The following is an 18,304-nucleotide window of genomic DNA, read 5'->3' on the forward strand; positions in this document are numbered from 1 at the left end:
GAGAGATGTAGATTCTGAGACAGAGAGAGATGGAGAGTCTGGGACAGAGAGAGACGGTGATTCTGAGACAGAGAGACAGACGGAGAGTCTGAGAAAGAGAGAGAGATGGAGAGTCTGAGACGGAGAGCGATGGAGTGTCTAAGACAGAGAGAGAGATGGAGAGTCTGAGACGGTGAGAGAGACGGAGAGTTAGAGACAGTGAGAGAGATGGAGAGTCTGAGACAGAGAGAGATGGAGAGTCTGAGACAGAGAGAGATGGAGAGTATGAGACAGAGAGAGACGGAGAGTCTGAGACAGAGAGAGATGGAGAGACTAAGACAGAGAGTGACGGAGAGTCTGAGACAGAGAGAGATGGAGGTTCTGAGACAGAGAGATGTGGAGAGTCTGAGACAGAGAGTGATGGAGAGTCTGTGACAGAGAGAGAGACAGAGATTCTGGGACAGAGAGAGAGATGGAGAGTCTGAGACAGAGAGAGAGATGGAGAGTCTGAGACAGAGAGAGAGACGGAGAGTCTGAGACAGAGAGAGATCGTGAAAATGAGACAGAGAGAGAGACAGAGAGTCTGAGACAGAGAGAGATGGAGAGTCTGAGACAGAGAGAGAGACGGAGAGTCTGAGACAGAGAGAGAGACGGAGAGTCTGAGACAGAGAGAGAGACGGAGAGTCTGAATCAGAGAGTGAGACGGAGAGTCTGAGACAGAGAGAGATGGAGAGTCTGAGACAGAGAGAGACGAAGAGTCTGAGACAGAGAGAGATGGAGAGTCTGAGACAGAGAGAAATGGAGAGTCTGAGACAGAGAGAAACGGAAAGTCTGAGACCGAGGGAGAGATGGAGAGTCTGAGACAGAGAGAGATGGAGAGTCTCGGACAGAGAGAGAGATGGAGAGTCTGAGACAGAGAGAGACGGAGAGTCTGAGACAGAGAGAGAGATGGAGAGTCTGAGACAGAGAGAGAGATGGAGAGACTGAGACAGAGAGAGACAGAGAGTCTGAGACAGAGAGAGAGATGGAGAGTCAGAGACAGAGAGAGACGGAGTCTCTGAGACAGAGAGAGACGTAGAGTCGGAGACAGAGAGAGACCGAGAGTCTGAGACAGAGAGAGATGGAGTGTCTGGGTTAGAGAGAGACGGAGACTATGAGACAGAGTGAGATGGAGAGTCTGAGACAGAGGGAGATGGAGAGTTTGAGACAGAGAGAGATGGAGAGTCTGAGACAGAGAGAGATGGAGAGTCTGAGACAGAGAGAAATGGAGAGTCTGAGACAGAGAGAAACGGAGAGTCTGAGACAGAGGGAGAGATGGAGAGTCTGAGACAGAGAGAGATGGAGAGTCTGAGTCAGAGAGAGAGATGGAGAGTCTGAGAAAGAGAGAGATGGATGTTCTGAGACAGAGAGAGATGGATGTTCAGAGACAGAGAGAGACGGAGAGTTTGTGACAGAGAGAGACGGAGAGTCTGAGACAGAGAGAGAGATGGAGAGTCTGAGACAGAGAGAGAGACGGTAAGTCTGAGACAGAGATAGATGCAGATATAAGACGGAGAGAGAGGGACAGTCTCAGACAGAGAGAGATGGAGGTTCTGAGACAGAGAGAACTGGAGAGTCTGAGACAGAGAGAGATGGAGAGTCTGAGATAGAGGGAGAGACGGAGAGTCTGAGACAGAGAGAGATGGAGAGTCTGAGACAGAGAGAGAGACGGAGAGTCTGAATCAGAAAGAGAGACGGAGAGTCTGTGTCAGAGAGAGAGAGACGGAGAGTCTGAGACAGAGAGAGATGGAGAATCTGAGACAGAGAGAGAGAGAGACGGAGAGTCTGAGACAGAGAGAGATGGAGAGTTTGAGACGGAGAGAGAGATGGAGAGTCTGAGACAGAGAGAGAGATGGAGAGTCTGAGACAGAGAGAGATGAAGAGTATGGGACAGAGAGAGACGGAGAGTCTGAGACAGAGAGAGAGACGGAGATTCTGAGACAGAGAGAGTGATGGAGAGTCTGAGACAGAGCGCGATGGAGAGTCTGAGACAGAGAGAGAGATGGAGAGTCTGAGACAGAGAGAGACGGAGAGTCTGAGACAGAGAGAGAGACGGAGAGTCTGAGACAGAAAGAGATATGGAGACTCTGAGACAGAGAGAGACGGAGATTCTGAGACAGAGAGAGAGACGGAGAGTCTGAGACAGAGAGAGATGGAGGTTCTGAGACAGAGAGAGATGGAGAGACTAAGACAGAGAGTGACAGAGAGTCTGAGACAGAGAGAGATGGAGGTTCTGAGACAGAGAGATGTGGAGAGTCTGAGACAGAGAGAGAGACGGAGAGTCTGAGAAGAGAGAAACGGAGAGTCTGAATCAGAGAGAGAGAAGGTGAGTGTGAGACAGAGAGAGAGATGGAAAGTCTGAGACAGAGAGTGAGACGGAGATTCTGAATCAGAGAGAGAGACGGAGAGTCTGTGTCAGAGAGAGAGACGGAGAGTCTGAGACAGAGAGAGATGGAGAGTCTGAGACAGAGAGAGAGACGGAGTGTCTGAGACGGACAGAGAGATGGAGAGTCTGAGACAGAGAGAGACGGAGAGTCTGACACAGAGAGAAATGGAGAGTCTGGACAGAGAGAGTCGGAGAGTCTGAGACAGAGAGAGATGGAGAGTCTGAGACAGAGAGAGACGGAGAGTCTGAGACAGAGAGAGATGGAAAGTCTGAGACAGATAGAGATGGAGAGGCTGAGACAGAGAGAGATGTAGAGTCTGAGACAGATAGAGACGAAGAGTCTGAGACATAGAGAGATGGAGAGTCTGAGAGAGAGAGAAATGCAGAGTCTGAGACAGAGAGAAATGGAGAGTCTGAGACAGAGGGAGAGATGGAGAGTCTGAGAAGAGAGAGACGGAGAGTCTGTGACTGAGAGAGAGATGGAGCGTCTGAGACAGAGAGAGAGCCGGAGAATCTGAGACAGAGAGAGAGATGGAGAGTCTGAGACAGAGAGAGACGGAGAATCTGAGGCAGAGGGAATGATGGAGAGTCTGAGAAAGAGGGAGCTGGAGAGTCTGAGACGGATAGAGACGGAGAGTCTGAGACAGAGAGAGACGGAAAGTCTGAGACAGAGAGAGAGATGGAGAGTATGAGACAGAGAAAGAGATGTAGATTCTGAGACAGAGAGAGATGGAGAGTCTGGGACAGAGATAGACGGTGATTCTGAGACAGAGAGGCAGACGGAGAGTCTGAGAAATAGAGAGAGATGTAGAGTCTGAGACGGAGAGCGATGGAGTTTCTAAGACAGAGAGAGAGATGGAGAGTCTGAGACGGAGAGAGACGGAGAGCCTGAGACAGTGAGAGAGACGGAGAGTTAGAGACAGTGAGAGAGATGGAGAGTCTGAGACAGAGAGAGATGGAGAGTCTGAGACAGAGAGAGATGGAGAGTCTGAGACAGAGAGAGACGGAGAGTCTGAGACAGAGAGAGATGGAGAGACTAAGACAGAGAGTGACAGAGAGTCTGAGACAGAGAGAGATGGAGGTTCTGAGACAGAGAGATGTGGAGAGTCTGAGAAAGAGAGTGATGGAGAGTCTGAGACAGAGAGAGAAACGGAGATTCTGGGACAGAGAGAGAGACGGAGAGTCTGAGACAGAGAGAGATATGGAGAGTCTGAGACAGAGAGACGGAGAGTCTGAATCAGAGAGAGAGACGGAGAGTCTGTGTCAGAGAGAGAGACGGAGACTCTGAGACAGAGAGAGATCGAGAAAATGAGACAGAGAGAGAGATGGAGAGTCTGAGACAGAGAGAGATGGAGAGTCTGAGACAGAGAGAGAGACGGAGAGTCTGAGACAGAGAGAGAGACGGAGAGTCTGAATCAGAGAGAGAGACGGGGAGTCTGAGACAGAGAGAGAGATGGTGAGTCTGAGACCGAGAGAGAGATGGAGAGTCTGAGCCAGAGAGAGACAGAGAGTCTGAGACAGAGAGAGACGGAGAGTCTGACACATAGAGAGATGGAGAGTCTGAGACAGAGAGAGATGGAGAGTCTGAGACAGAGAGAGATGGAGAGTTTGAGACGGAGAGAGATGGAGAGTTTGAGACGGAGAGAGAGATGGAGAGTCTGAGACAGAGAGAGAGAGATGGAGAGTCTGAGACAGAGAGAGTTGGAGAGTATGGGACAGAGAGAGACGGAGAGTCTGAGACAGAGAGAGAGACGGAGAGTCTGAATCAGAGAGAGAGACAGAGAGTCTGTGTCAGAGAGAGAGACGGAGAGTCTGAGACAGAGAGAGATCGAGAAAATGAGACAGAGAGAGAGATCGAGAAAATGAGACAGAGAGAGAGATGGAGAGTCTGAGACAGAGAGGGATGGAGAGTCTGAGACAGAGAGAGAGAGACGGAGAGTCTGAGACAGAGAGAGAGACAGAGAGTCTGAATCAGAGAGAGAGACGGAGAGTCTGAGACAGAGAGAGAGATGGTGAGTCTGAGACCGAGAGAGAGATGGAGAGTCTGAGACAGAGAGAGACAGAGAGTCTGAGACAGAGAGAGACGGAGAGTCTGACACATAGAGAGATGGAGAGTCTGAGACAGAGAGAGACGGAGAGTCTGAGACAGAGAGAATGATGGAGAGTCTGAGAAAGAGGGAGCTGGAGAGTCTGAGACAGATAGAGACGGAGAGTCTGAGACAGAGAGAGACGGACTGTCTGAGACAGAGAGAGAGATGGAGAGTATGAGACAGAGAGAGAGATGTAGATTCTGAGACAGAGAGAGATGGAGAGTCTGGGACAGAGATAGACGGTGATTCTGAGACAGAGAGACAGACAGAGAGTCTGAGAAATAGAGAGAGATGTAGAGTCTGAGATGGAGAGCGATGGAGTGTCTAAGACAGAGAGAGAGATGGAGAGTCTGAGACGGAGAGAGACGGAGAGTCTGAGACAGTGAGAGAGACGGAGAGTTAGAGACAGTGAGAGAGATGGAGTGTCTGAGACAGAGAGAGATGGAGAGTCTGAGACAGAGAGAGATGGAGAGTCTGAGACAGAGAGAGACGGAGAGTCTGAGACAGAGAGAGATGGAGAGACTAAGACAGAGAGTGACGGAGAGTCTGAGACAGAGAGAGATGGAGGTTCTGAGACAGAGAGATGTGGTGAGTCTGAGACAGAGAGTGATGGAGAGTCTGAGACAGAGAGAGAGACGGAGATTCTGGGACAGAGAGAGATATGAAGAGTCTGAGACAGAGAGAGATATGGAGAGTCTGATACAGAGAGAGAGACGGAGAGTCTGAATCAGAGAGAGAGACAGAGAGTCTGTGTCAGAGAGAGAGACGGAGAGTCTGAGACAGAGAGAGATCGAGAAAATGAGACAGAGAGACAGATGGAGAGTCTGAGACAGAGAGAGATGGAGAGTCTGAGACAGAGAGAAAGACGGAGAGTCTGAGACAGAGAAAGAGACGGAGAGTCTGAATCAGAGAGAGAGACGGAGAGTCTGAGACAGAGAGAGAGATGGTGATTCTGAGACCGAGAGAGAGATGGAGAGTCTGAGACAGAGAGAGACAGAGAGTCTGAGACAGAGAGAGACGGAGAGTCTGACACATAGAGAGACGGAGAGTCTGACACATAGAGAGATGGAGAGTCTGAGACAGAGAGAGATGGAGAGTCTGAGACAGAGAGAGATGGAGAGTCTGGGACAGAGAGAGGCGGAGAGTATGAGACAGAGTGAGATGGAGAGTCTGAGACAGAGAGAGATGGAGAGTCTGAGACAGAGAGAGATGGAGAGTCTGAGACAGAGAGAGACGAAGAGTCTGGGACAGAGAGAGATGGAGAGTCTGAGACAGAGAGAAATGGAGAGTCTGAGACAGAGAGAAACGGAGAGTCTGAGACAGAGGGAGAGATGGAGAGTCTGAGACAGAGAGAGACGGAGCGTCACAGACAGAGAGAGAGATGGAGAGTCTGAGACAGACTGAGACGGAGAGTCTGAGACAGAGAGAGAGATGGAGAGTCTGAGACAGAGAGAGACATAGAGTCTGAGACAGAGAGAGAGATGGAGAGTCTGAGAAAGAGGGAGATGGAGAGTCAGAGACAGAGAGAGATGGAGAGTCTGAGACAGAGGGAGAGATGCAGAGTCTGAGACAGCGAGAGAGTTGTAGAGTCTGAGACAGAGAGAGATGGAGAGTCTGAGACAGAGAGAGATGGAGAGTCTGAGACAGAGAGAGAGATGGAGAGTCTGAGACAGAGAGAGAGATGGAGAGTCTGAATCAGAGAGAGAGACGGAGAGTCTGAATCAGAGAGAGAGACGGAGAGTCTGTGTCAGAGAGAGAGACGGAGAGTCTGAGACAGAGAGAGATGGAGAGTCTGAGACAGAGTGAGACGGAGAGTCTGACACAGAGAGAGATGGAGAGTCTGAGACAGAGAAATGGAGAGTCTGGGACAGAGAGAGGCGGAGAGTATGAGACACAGTGAGATGGAGAGTCTGAGACAGAGAGAGATGGAGAGTCTGAGACAGAGAGAGATGGAGAGTCTGAGACAGAGAGAGACGAAGAGTCTGAGACAGAGAGAGATGGAGAGTCTGAGACAGAGAGAAATGGAGAGTCTGAGACAGAGAGAAACGGAGAGTCTCAGACAGAGAGAGAGATGGAGAGTCTGAGACAGACAGAGACGGAGAGTCTGAGACAGAGAGAGAGATGGAGAGTCTGAGACAGAGAGAGACAGAGAGTCTGAGACAGAGAGAGAGATGGAGAGTCTGAGAAAGAGGGAGATGGAGGGTCAGAGACAGAGAGAGATGGAGAGTCTGAGACAGAGACAGAGATGCAGAGTCTGAGACAGAGAGAGAGTTGTAGAGTCTGAGACAGAGAGAGATGGAGAGTCTGAGACAGAGAGATGGAGAGTCTGAGACAGAGAGAGAGATGGAGATTCTGAGACAGAGAGAGAGATGGAGAGTCTGAATCAGAGAGAGAGACGGAGAGTCTGAGACAGAGAGAGAGATGGAGATTCTGAGACAGAGAGATAGACGGAGTGTCTGAATCAGAGAGAGAGACGGAGAGTCTGTGTCAGAGAGAGAGACGGAGAGTCTGAGACAGAGAGAGATGGAGAGTCTGAGACAGAGAGAGACGGAGAGTCTGAGACAGAGAGAGATGGAAAGTCTGAGCCTGAGAGAGATGGAGAGTCTGAGACAGAGAGAGATGGAGAGTCTGAGACAGAGAGAGAGATGGAGAGTCTGAGTCAGAGAGAGACGGAGAGTCTAAGACAGAGAGAGACGGAGAGTCTAAGACAGAGAGAGACGGAGATTCTGAGACAGAGAGAGAGATGGAGAGTTTGAGACAGAGAGAGACGGAGTGTCTGAGACAGAGAGAGACGTAGAGTCGGAGACAGAGAGAGAGATGGGGAGTCTGAGACAGAGAGAGATGGAGAGTCTGAGACAGAGAGAGAGATGGAGGGTCTGAGACAGAGAGAGACGGAGTGTCTGAGACAGAGAGAGACGTATAGTCGGAGACAGAGAGAGAGATGGAGAGTCTGAGACAGAGAGGGATGGAGTGTCTGAGACAGAGAGAGACGGAGATTCTGAGACAGCGAGAGACGGAGAGTCTGAGACAGAGAGAGACGGAGATTCTGAGACAGAGAGAGAGATGGAGAGTCTGAGACAGAGACAGACAGACAGAGAGTGTCAGTGGGAGTCTGACTGTGGGATATAGAGAGAGGGAGTGAGGGATGGAGATAGAGAGTGTGAAAGTGAGTGAGGGAGAGAGGGAAAGTTAGAGAGTGAGGGAGTGGGGGATGGAGAGAGAGAGTTTGTAAGATTGGGAGAGGGAGAGGGAGAGAGAGAGTGTGAGAAAGTGATAGAGGTAGTGTGGGAGTGAGAGGGGGAGTGAGGGAGAGGGAGTGGGATTGAGGGAGAGGGAGATGGAGTGATGGAGTGAGGGAGAGAGAGAGGAAGTGAGGGAGAAAGTGAGGTTGTGAGGGAGAGATAGAGTGAGGGAGATAGAGTGTGAGAGTGAGGGAGAGAATGAGGGAGTGAGGGAGAGAGTGAGGGAATGATGGAGAGAGCGAGTGCTTGTCGGAGTAAGAGAGGTATTGCGGGAGAGACAGAGGGACTGAGGGAGTGAGGGAGATAGAGAGGGAGTTAGGGAGAGTGAGTGAGTGAGTTGGAGTTTGAGAGTGAGGGAGAGAGTGAGGGACAGAGGAAGTGAGGGAGGGAATGTGGGAGGGAGAGGGAGAGTGAGGGAGAGAGAGTTGGATTGAGGCAGAGGGAGATGGAGTGATGGAGTGAGGGAGAGAGAGGGAGTGAGGGAGAGAGTGAGGGAGTGAGGGAGAGAGAGAGGGCGTAAGGGAGAGAGAGAGAGTGAGGGAGATGGAGTGTGATAGTGAGGGATTGAGGGAGAGAGTAAGGGAGAGAGTGAGGGTGTGAGGGAGGGAGAGGGGGAGTGAGGGAGAGAGTGAGGAAGAGAAAAAGGAAGTGAGGGACGGAGGACAACCTGAGAGAGAGAGAGGGGGAGTGAGGGAGAGATTATGAGAGTGATTGGGAGAATGAGGGAGTGAGGTAGAGAGAGAGGGAGTGAGGGAGAGAATGTGAGAGTGAGGGATTGAGGGAGAGAGTAAGGGAGTGAGGGAGAGAGAGGGAGACAGTGTGAGAGTGAGGGAAATAGTGAGGGAGTGAGGGAGAGAGAGAAGGAGTGAAGGAGAGAGTGAGGGAGTGAGGGAGAGAGTGTAAGAGCGAGGGAGAGAGTGTAAGAGCGAGGGAGAGAGTGAAGGAGTGAGGGAGAGAGTGAGGGAGTGAGGGAGAGAAATAGGGAGTGAGGGATGGAGGAAACCTGAGAGAGAAAGGGGGCTGTGATGGAGAGAGTGTGAGATTGAGGGAGAGAGTGAGGAAGAGAAATTGGAGTGAGGGACGGAGGACAACCTGAGAGAGAGAGGGGCAGTGAGGGAGAGAGTGTGAGAGTGATGGAGAGAATGAGGGAGTGAGGTAGAGAGAGAGGGAGTGAAGGAGATAGTGTGAGAGTGAGAGATTAAGGGAGAGAGTGAGGGAGAGAATGAGGGTTTGAGGGAGGGAGAGGGGGAGTGAGGGAGAGCGTGTAAGAGTGAGGGAGAGAGAGAGGGAGTGAGGGAGAGAGTGTGAGAGTGAAAGATTGAGGGAGAGAGTGAGGGAGAGAGTGAAGGTGTGAGGGAGGGAGAGGGGGAGTGAGTGAGAGAGTGTGAGAGTGAGGGGGAGAATGAGGGAGTGAGGTAGAGAGAGATGGACTGAGGTAGAGAGAGAGGGAGTGAGGTAGAGAATGTGAGAGTGAGGGATTGAGGGAAAGAGTAAGGGAGTGAGGGAGAGAGATGGGGAGTGAGTGAGAAAGAGAGGGAGACAGTGTGAGAGTGAGGGAAATAGTGAGGGAGTGAGGGAGAGAGAGAGGGAGTGAGGGAGAAAGTGAGGGAATGAGGGAGAGAGTGTGAAAGTGAGGGAGAGAGTGAAGGATTGAGGGAGAGAATGAGGGAATAAGGGAGAGAAATAGGGAGTGAGGGATGGAGGACAACCTGAGAGTGAGTGAGTGAGTGAGCAAGTGAGGGGCGGAGGACATTCTGTGACAGGGAGGGTATTTCCTGACTCACTGACTGAGGGAGTGAGCGAGGGAGTGAGGGAGTGAGGGACGGAGGACAGTCTGAGACAGGGAGGGTATTTCCTGACTCACTCTGAGTGAGGGAGTGAGTGAGTGAGGAAGTGAGAAATAGAGGGAGTGAGGGACGGAGGACAGTCTGGGACAGGGAGGGTATTTCCTGACTCACTCTGACTGAGGGAGTGAGCGAGGAAGTGAGGGACAGAGGACATTCTGGGACAGGGAGGTTATTTCCTGACTCACTCTGACTGAGTGAGCGAGGAAGTGAGGGACAGAGGACATTCTGGGACAGGGAGGTTATTTCCTGACTCACTCTGACTGAGTGAGTGAGCGAGGGAGTGAGGAACGGAGGGAGTGAGGGACGGAAGACAGTCAGGTACAGGGAGGGTATTTCCTGACTCACTCTGACTGAGGGAGTGAGCGAGGGAGCAAGGGAGTGAGGGACGGAGGACAGTCTGAGACAGGGAGGGTATTTCCTGACTCACTGACTGAGGGAGTGACTGAGGGAGAGAGGGATAGAAGGAGTGAGGGATGGAGGACAGTCTGGGAGAGGGAAGGTATTTCCTGACTCACTCTGACTGCGGGAGTGAGTGAGGGATAGAGGGAGTGAGGGACAGAGGACCGTCTGAGACAGCGAGGGTATTTCCTGATTCAATCTGACTGAGGGAGTGACTGAGGGAGTGAGGGAGTGAGGGAGTGAGGGACGGAGGACAGTCTGGGACAGGGAGGGTATTTCCTGACTCACTGACTGAGGGAGTGAATGAGGGACTGAGGGAGTGAGGGACAGAGGACAGTCTGGGACAGGGAGGGTATTTCCTGACTCACTCTGACTGAGGGAGTGAGTGAGGGAGTGAGTGAGGGAGTGAGGGATGGAGAACAGTCTGGGACAGGGAGTGTATTTCCTGACTCACTCTGACAGAGGGAGGGAGCGAGGGAGTGAGGGAGTGAATGAGGGAGTGAGGGACAGAGGACAGTCGGGGACATGGAGGGCATTTCCTGACTCACTCTGACTGAGGGAGGGAGCGAGGGAGTGAGGGAGTGAGGGATGGAGGGAGTGAGGGATGGAAGACAGTCTGGTACAGGGAGGGTATTTCCTGACTCACTCCGACTGAGGGAGTGAGCGAAACATAGAGGGAGTGAGGGACGGAGGACAGTCTGGGACAGGGAGGGTATTTCCTGACTCACTCTGACTGAGGGAGAGTGAGGGAGTGAGGTAGAGAGAGTGAGGTAGTGAGGTAGAGAGAGTGAGGGAGTGAGGTAGAGAGAGAGAGTGAGTGAGGGAGAGAGTGTGAGAGTGAGGGAGAGAGTGAGGGAGTGAGGGAGAGAGAGTGAGGGTGTGAGGGATAGATAGACGGAGTGAGGAAGAGAGAGAGGGAGTGAGGGAGAGAGTGTGAGCGTGAGGGAGCGAGTGAGGGAGTGAGGTAGAGAGAGTGAGGGATTGAGGTGGAGAGAGAGAGTGAGTGAGGGAGAGAGTGTGAGAGTGAGGGAGAGAGTGTGAGAGCGAGGGAGAGAGTGAGGCAGTGAGGTAGGGAGAGTGAGGGAGTGAGGTAGAGAGAGAGAGTGAGGGAGAGAGTGTGATATTGAGGGAGAGAAATAGGGAGTGTGGGATGGAGGACAACCTGAGAGAGAGAGGGGGAGTGAGGGAGAGAGTGAGGGAGTGAGGGAGAGAGTGTGAGAATGAGGGAAAGAGTGAAAGAGATTGAGGGAGAGAGTGAGGCAGTGAGGTAGGGAGAGTGAGGGAGTGAGGTAGAGAGAGTGAGGTAGTGAGGTAGAGAGAGTGAGGGAGTGAGGTAGAGAGAGAGAGTGAGTGAGGGAGAGAGTGTGAGAGTGAGGGAGAGAGTGAGGGAGTGAGGGAAAGAGAGAGAGGGAGTGAGGGAGAGAGTGAGAGAGAGAGAGGGAGTGAGGAAGAGAGAGAGGTAGTGAGAGAGAGATTGCAGGAGTGAGGAAGAGAGAGAGGGAGTGAGGGAGAGAGAGAGAGAGGGAGTGAGGGAGAGAGTGAGAGAGAGAGTCGGAGTGAGGAAGAGGGAGAGGGAGTAAGGGAGAGATCGCGGGAGTGGGGAAGAGAGAGAGGGAGTGAGGGAGAGAGTGTAAGAGTAAGGGAGAGAGTGAGGGATTGAGGGAGAGATAGAGGGAATGAGGTAGTGAGGAAGAGTGTGAGGGAGTGAAGGAGTGAGTGAGGGAGTTAGGGAGAGATGGAGTGAAGGAGAGAATGAGGGAGTGAGGGAGAGATAGATGGAATGAGGGAATGAGTGAGTGAGGAAATGTGGGAGAAAGAGGGAGTGAGTGAGTGAGGGAAAGTGGGAGAAAGATCGAGTGAGGGAGATAGAGAGGGAGTGAGGGAGAGAGAGAGGGAGGGAGTGAGGGAGAGAGATGGGGAGTGAGAGAGACAGGTGGAGTGAGGGAGTGAGGGAGAGAGAGAGAGGTAATGAGGGAGTGAGGGAGAGAGAGGGGGAGTGAGGGAGAGAGAGTTGGATTGAGGGAGAGGGAGATGGAGTGATGGAGTGAGCGAGAGAAAGGGAGTGAGGGAGAGAGTGAGGGAGTGAGGGAGACAGAGAGGGAGTAAGGGATAGAGAGAGAGTGAGGGAGATGGTGTGTGAGAGTGAGGGAGAGAGTGAGGGAGAGAGAGAGAGGGAGTGAGGGAAAGAGTGAGGGAGAGAGTGTGAGACTGAGGGAGAGAGTGTGAGAGTGATGGAGAGAATGAGGTAGTGAGGGAGAGAGCGAGGGAGAGAGTGAGGGAGTGTGGAAGAGAGAGAGAGGGAGTGGGGGAGGGAGTGTGAGAGTGAGGTAGAGAGACTGAGGGAGTGAGGTAGAGAGAGCGAGGGAGTGAGGTAGAGAGAGAGAGAGTGAGTGAGGGAGAGAGTGAGGGAGAGAAATAGGGAGTGCGGGGTGGAGGACAACCTGAGAGAGAGATAGGGGAAGTGAGGGAGAGAGTGTGAGAGTGACAGAGAGAGTGAGGGAGTGAGGGAAAGAGTGAGAGAGATCATGGGAGTGAGGAAGAAAGAGAGGGAGTGAGGGAGAGAGTGTAAGAGTGAGGGAGAGATAGAGGGAATGAGGAAGAGAGTGAGGTAATGAGGGAATGAGGGAGAGAGTGGCAGAGAGAGTGAGGGAGTAAGGGAGAGATAGGGGAGTGATGGAGTGAGGGAGAGATAAAGGGAGTGAGGGAGAGAGAGAGGGAGTGAGGGAGAGATAGAGGGAGTGAGGAAGAAAGAGAGGGTGTGAGGGAGAGGGTGTGTGAGTGAGGGAGAGAATGAGGGATTGAGAGAGAGTGAGGGAGTGAGTGAGGGAGAGAGAGAGGGAGTGAGGGAAAGAGTGAGAGAGATCATGGGAGTGAGGAAGAAAGAGAGGGAGTGAGGGAGAGAGTGTAAGAGTGAGGAAGAGTGTGAGGGAGTGAGGAAGTGTGTGAGGGAGTGAGGGAGAGAGTGAGGGAGTGAGGGAGAGAAAGAGGGTGTGAGGGAGTGAGGAAGTGTGTGAGGGAGTGAGGGAGAGAATGAAGGAGTGAGGGAGAGAGAGTGAGTGAGGGCGAGAGTGAGAGTGAGGGCGAGAGTGAGAGTTAGGGCGAGAGTGAGAGTGAGGGACAGAGTGTCACAGTGACGGAGAGAGTGAGGGAGTGAGGGAGTGAGAGAGAGAGAGGGAGTGAGGGAGAGAGTGAGAGAGAGAGAGGGAGTGAAGGAGTGAGGGAGAGATCGTGGGAGTGAGGAAGAGAGAGAGGGAGTGAGGGAGAGAGTGTAAGAGTGAGGGAGATGGTGAGGGTTTGAGGGAGATATAGAGGGAATGAGGGAGTGAGGAAGAGTGTGAGGGGGTGAGGGAGTGAGTGAGGGAGTGGGAGAGAGAGGGGGTGTGAGGGAGTGAGGGAGTGAGGGAGTGAGTGAGGGAGTGAGGGAGAGATAAAGGGAGTGAAGGAGAGAGAGCGGGTGTGAGGGAGAGATAGAGGGAGTGAGGAAGAGAGAGAGAGAGTGAAGGAGAGAGTGTGAGAGTGAGGGAGAGAGTGAGGGATTGAGAGAGAGAGTGAGGGAGTGAAGGAGAGAGAGGGAGTGAGGGAGTGAGGAAAAGTTTGAGGGAGTGAGGAAGCATTTGAGGAAGTGAGGGAGAGAGTGAGGGAGTGAGGGAGAGAGAGGGAGTGATTGAGAGAGAGGGAAAGAGAGAGAGTGAGGGAGAGAGTGAGGGAATGAGGGAGTGAGTGGGAGAGAGGGAATGAGGGAGTGAGAGAAAGAGTGAGGGAGTGATGGAGAGAGAGGAAGTGAGGGAGTGAGGGAGAGAGTGAGGTAGTGAGATAGTGAGGGAGAGATATGGAGTGAGGGAGTGAGGTCGAGAGTAAGGGAGTGAGGGAGTAAGGATGAGAGAGGGAGTGAGGGAGAGAGTGAGGTAGTGAGATAGTGAGGGAGAGATAGGGAGTGAGGGAGTGAGGTAGAGAGAGAGGGAGTGTTGGAGTGAGAGAGGGAGTGAGGGAGAGAGAGGGTGAGAGAGGGAGTGAGTGAGAGAGTGAGGGAGTGAGGAAGAGAGAGGGAGTGAAGGAGTGAGTGAGAGAGTGAGTGAGTGAGGGAGAGAGAGGGAGTGAGGAAGAGAGAGAGGGAGTGAGGGAGTGAGGGAGAGACAGAGGGAGAGACAGAGGGAGTGAGGGAGAGAGTGTGGGAGTGAGGAAGAGAGAGGGAGTGAGGGAGTGAGTGAGAGAGTGAGTGAGTGAGGGAGAGAGAGGGAGTGAGGGAGAGAGAGAGGGAGTGAGGGAGTGATGGAGAGACTGAGGGAGTGAGGGAGTAAGGGAGGGTGGAGGGAGTGAGGGAGAGAGAGGGAGTGAGGAAGAGAGAGGGAGTGAGAGAGGGAGTCAGGGAGTGAGGGAGAGAGTGAGGGATTGAGGGAGAGAGGGGGAGTGAGGGAGTGAGCGTGAGTGTGAGGGAGTGAGGGAGGGAGAGGGAGTGAGGGAGAGAGAGGGAGTGACGGGGTGAGGGAGTGAGGTAGATAGAGAGTGAGTGAGTGAGAGAGTGTGAGATTGAGGGAGAGAGTGTGAGAGTGACAGAGAGAGTGAGGCAGTGAGGGAGAGAGAGCGAGGGAGTGAGGGAGAGAGTGTGAAAGTGAGGGAGAGAGTGAGGGAGTGAGGGAGTGAGTGGGTGAGGGAGTGAGGGAGAGAGTGTGAGAGTGAGGGAGAGAGTGTGAGAGTGAGGGAGAGAATGAGGGAGTGAGGGAGAGAGAGGAAGTGAGGGAGAGAGTGTGAGAGTGAGGGAGAGAGTGAGTGAGTGAGGGAGAGAGAGGGAGTGAGTGAGAGAGTGAGTGAGGGAGAGAGAGGAAGTGAGGGAGAGAGAGGGAGTGAGGGAGTGAGGGAGAGACAGATTGAGTGAGGGAGTGAGGGAGAGACAGAGGGAGTGAGGGAGAGAGTGCGGGAGTGAGGAAGAGAGAGGGAGTGAGGGAGTGAGTGAGAGAGTGAGTAAGTGAGGGAGGGAGAGAGAGGGAGTGAGGGAGAGAGAGAGGGAGTGAGGGAGTGAGGGAGAGACTGAGGGAGTGAGGGAGTAAGGGAGAGTGGAGGGAGTGAGGGAGAGAGAGGGAGTGAGGAAGAGAGAGGGAGTGAGAGAGGGAGTCAGGGAGTGAGGGAGAGAGTGAGGGATTGAGGGAGAGAGAGGGAGTGAGGGAGTGAGCGTGAGTGTGAGGGAGTGAGGGAGGGAGAGGGAGTGAGGGAGAGAGTGTGAGAGTGAGGGAGAGAGTGAGTGAGGGAGAGAGTGAGAGGGAATGAGGGAGAGAGGGAGTGAGGGAGAGATTGAGGGAGTGAGGGCGAGAGTGAGGGAGTGAGGGAGAGAGAGGAAGTGAGGGAGAGAGAGAGGGAGTGAGGGATTGAAGGAGAGAGAGAGGGAGTAATTGAGAGAGAGAGGGAGTGTCGGTTGAGAGAGGGAGTGAGGGAGAGAGAGTGAGACAGACAGTGAGGGAGATAGTGAGGGAGTGAGGGAGTGAGAGGGAGTGTAGGAAAGAAGAGAGGGAGTGGGGGAGAGAGAGCGGGAGTGTGGGGGAGAGTGAGGGCGATGGAGTGAGGGAGAGAGAGAGAGAGTGAGGGAAAGAGTGTGAGGGAGTGAGAGAGGGAGTGAGGGAGAGAGTGTGAGAGTGACGGAGAGAATGAAGGAGTGAGGGAGAGAGAGAGGGAGTGAGGGAGAGAGAGTGGGAGAGAGGGAATGAGGGAGAGAGAGAGGGAATGAGGGAGAGAGAGGGAGTGACGGAGAGAGAGAAGGAGAGAGGGTATGAGGGAGTGAGGGAGAGCGAGATGGAGTGAGGGAGAGAGAGGTGGAGTGAGGGAGGGAATGAGGGAGAGAGAGAGGGAGAGAGGGAGTGAGGGAATGAGTGAGGGAGTGAGGGACGGAGGACAGTCTGGGACAGGGAGGGTATTTATTGGCTCACTCTGAGTGAGGGAGTGAGTGAGGGAGTGAGGGAGTGAGGGAGTGAGGGACAGAGGACAGTCTGGGACAAGGTGGGTATTTCCTGACTCACTGACTGAGGGAGTGAGTGAGGGAGTGAGGGAGTGAGGGACAGAGGACAGTCTGGGACAGGGAGGGTATTTCCTGACTCACTGACTGAGGGAGTGAGTGAGGGAGTGAGGGACGGAGGACAGTCTGAGACAGGGAGGGTATTTCCTGATTCACTCTGAGGGAGTGAGCAAGGGAGTGAGGGAGTGAGGGAGTGTGTGAGGGAGTGAGGGACGGAGGACAGTCTGGACAGGGAGTGTATTTCCTGACTCACTCTGGCTGAGGGAGTGAGGGAGTGAGTTAGTGAGGGAGTGAGTGAGGGAGTGAGGGACGGAGGACAGTCTGGACAGGGAGTGTATTCCCTGACTCACTCTGACTGAGGGAGTGAGTGAGGGAGTGAGGGAGTGAGGGGCAGAGGACAGTCTGGGACATGGAGGGTATTTCCTGACTCACTCTGAGTGAGGGAGTGAGTGAGTGATTGAGGGATAGAGAGAGTGAGGGACAGTGGACAGTCTGGGACAGGGAGGGTATTTCCTGACTCACTCTGACTGAGGGAGTGAGCGAGGGAATGAGGGATTGAGGGATGGAGGACAGTCTGAGACAGGGAGGGTATTTCCTGACTCATTCTGAGTGAGGGATTGAGTGAGTGAGGAATAGAGGGAGTGAGGGACGGAGGACAGTCGGGGACAGGGAAGGTATTTCCTGACTCACTCTGACTGAGGGGGTGAGTGGGGGAGTGAGGGAGAGAGAGAGGGAGCTGGTGTGAAGTTGAGGGAGAGAGTGGGAGTGAGGGAGAGAGAGAGGGAGAGAGGGAGAGAGGGATAGAGTAAGGGACAGAGGACAGTCTGAGAGAAAGAGAGTGAAGGATTGAGACACAGGGAATGAGGGAGTGAAGGAGAGAATGTGAGAGTGATGGAGAGAGTGAGGGAGTGAAATAGAGGGAGTGAGGGAGAGAGAGAGTGATTGAGGGAGTGAGAGAGAGAGAGGGAATGAGAGAGTGAGGTTGAGAGAGAGGGTGTGAGGGATTAAGGGAGGGAGTGAGGGAGTGAGAGAGGGAGAGAGGGAGTGAGGGAGAGGGAGAGAGAGAGAGGGAGAGATTGAGGGAATGAGAGAGTGAGGTTGAGAGAGAGGGTGTGAGGGATTAAGGGAGGGAGTGAGGGAGTGAGGGAGTGAGAGAGGGAGAGAGGGAGTGAGGGAGGGAGAGAGAGAGCGAGCGAGGGAGAGAGAGAGAGTGAGGGAATGAGAGAGAGAGAGAGGGAGTGAGGGAGAGAGGGATGGAGGGGAAGTGATGGAGAGAGAGAGGGAGTGAGGGAGAGAGAGGGAGTGAGGGACAGAGAAAGGAGGAGAGGGAGTGAGTGAGAGAGAGGGAGAGAGGGAGGGAGTGAGGGACAGTGAGAGGGAGAGAGAGAGAGGGAGTGAGGGAGAGAGAGGGAGTGAGGGAGAGAGGGAGAGAGTGAGTGAGGGAGAGAGAGAGGGAGTGTGAGAGAGAGGGAGGGACGGAGTGAGGGAATGAGGGAGAGAGAGGGAGTGAGTGAGGGAGTGCGGGAGGGAGAGAGGGAGAGACGGAGTGACGGAGAGAGAGAGGTAGAGAGGGATTGAGGGAGAGTGAGAGGGAGTGAGGGAGTGAGAGAATGAGGGAGAGGGAGTGAGTAAGAGAGTGAGGGATGGAGGACAGTCTGGGACAGGGAGGGTATTTCCTGGCTCACTCTGACTGAAGGCGTGAGTGAGGGTGTGTGGGCGACGGAGGACAGAGTGATACAGGGAGGGTATTTCCTGACTCCGTCCCTCACTCTGACTGAGGGAGTGAGCGAGGGAGTGAGGGAGTGAGGGACAGAGGACAGTCTGGGACAGGGAGTGTATTTCCTGACTCACTCTGACTGAGGGAGTGAGTGAGGGAGTGAGGGACAGAGGACAGTCTGGGACAGGGAGGGTATTTCCTGACTCACTCTGACTGAGGGAATGAGCGAGTGAGTGAGGGATTGAGGGACGGAGGACAGTCTGGGACAGGGAGGGTATTTCCTGACTCACTCTGACTGAGGGAGAGTGAGGGAGTGAGTGAGGGATTGAGGGACGGAGGACAGTCTGGGACAGGGAGGGTATTTCCTGACTCACTCTGACTGAGGGAGAGTGAGCGAGTGAGTGAGGGAGTGAGGGACGGAGGACAGTCTGGGACAGGGAGGGTATTTCCTGACTCACTCTGACTGAGGGAATGAGCGAGTGAGTGAGGGAGTGAGGGACGGAGGACAGTCTGGGACAGGGAGGGTATTTCCTGACTCACTCTGACTGAGGGAATGAGCGAGTGAGTGAGGGAGTGAGGGACGGAAGACATTCTGGGACAGGGA

The sequence above is a fragment of the Carcharodon carcharias genome (genome assembly GCF_017639515.1).
Source record: "Carcharodon carcharias isolate sCarCar2 chromosome X unlocalized genomic scaffold, sCarCar2.pri SUPER_X_unloc_11, whole genome shotgun sequence".
In the NCBI taxonomy this organism is placed as follows: Eukaryota; Metazoa; Chordata; class Chondrichthyes; order Lamniformes; family Lamnidae; genus Carcharodon; species Carcharodon carcharias.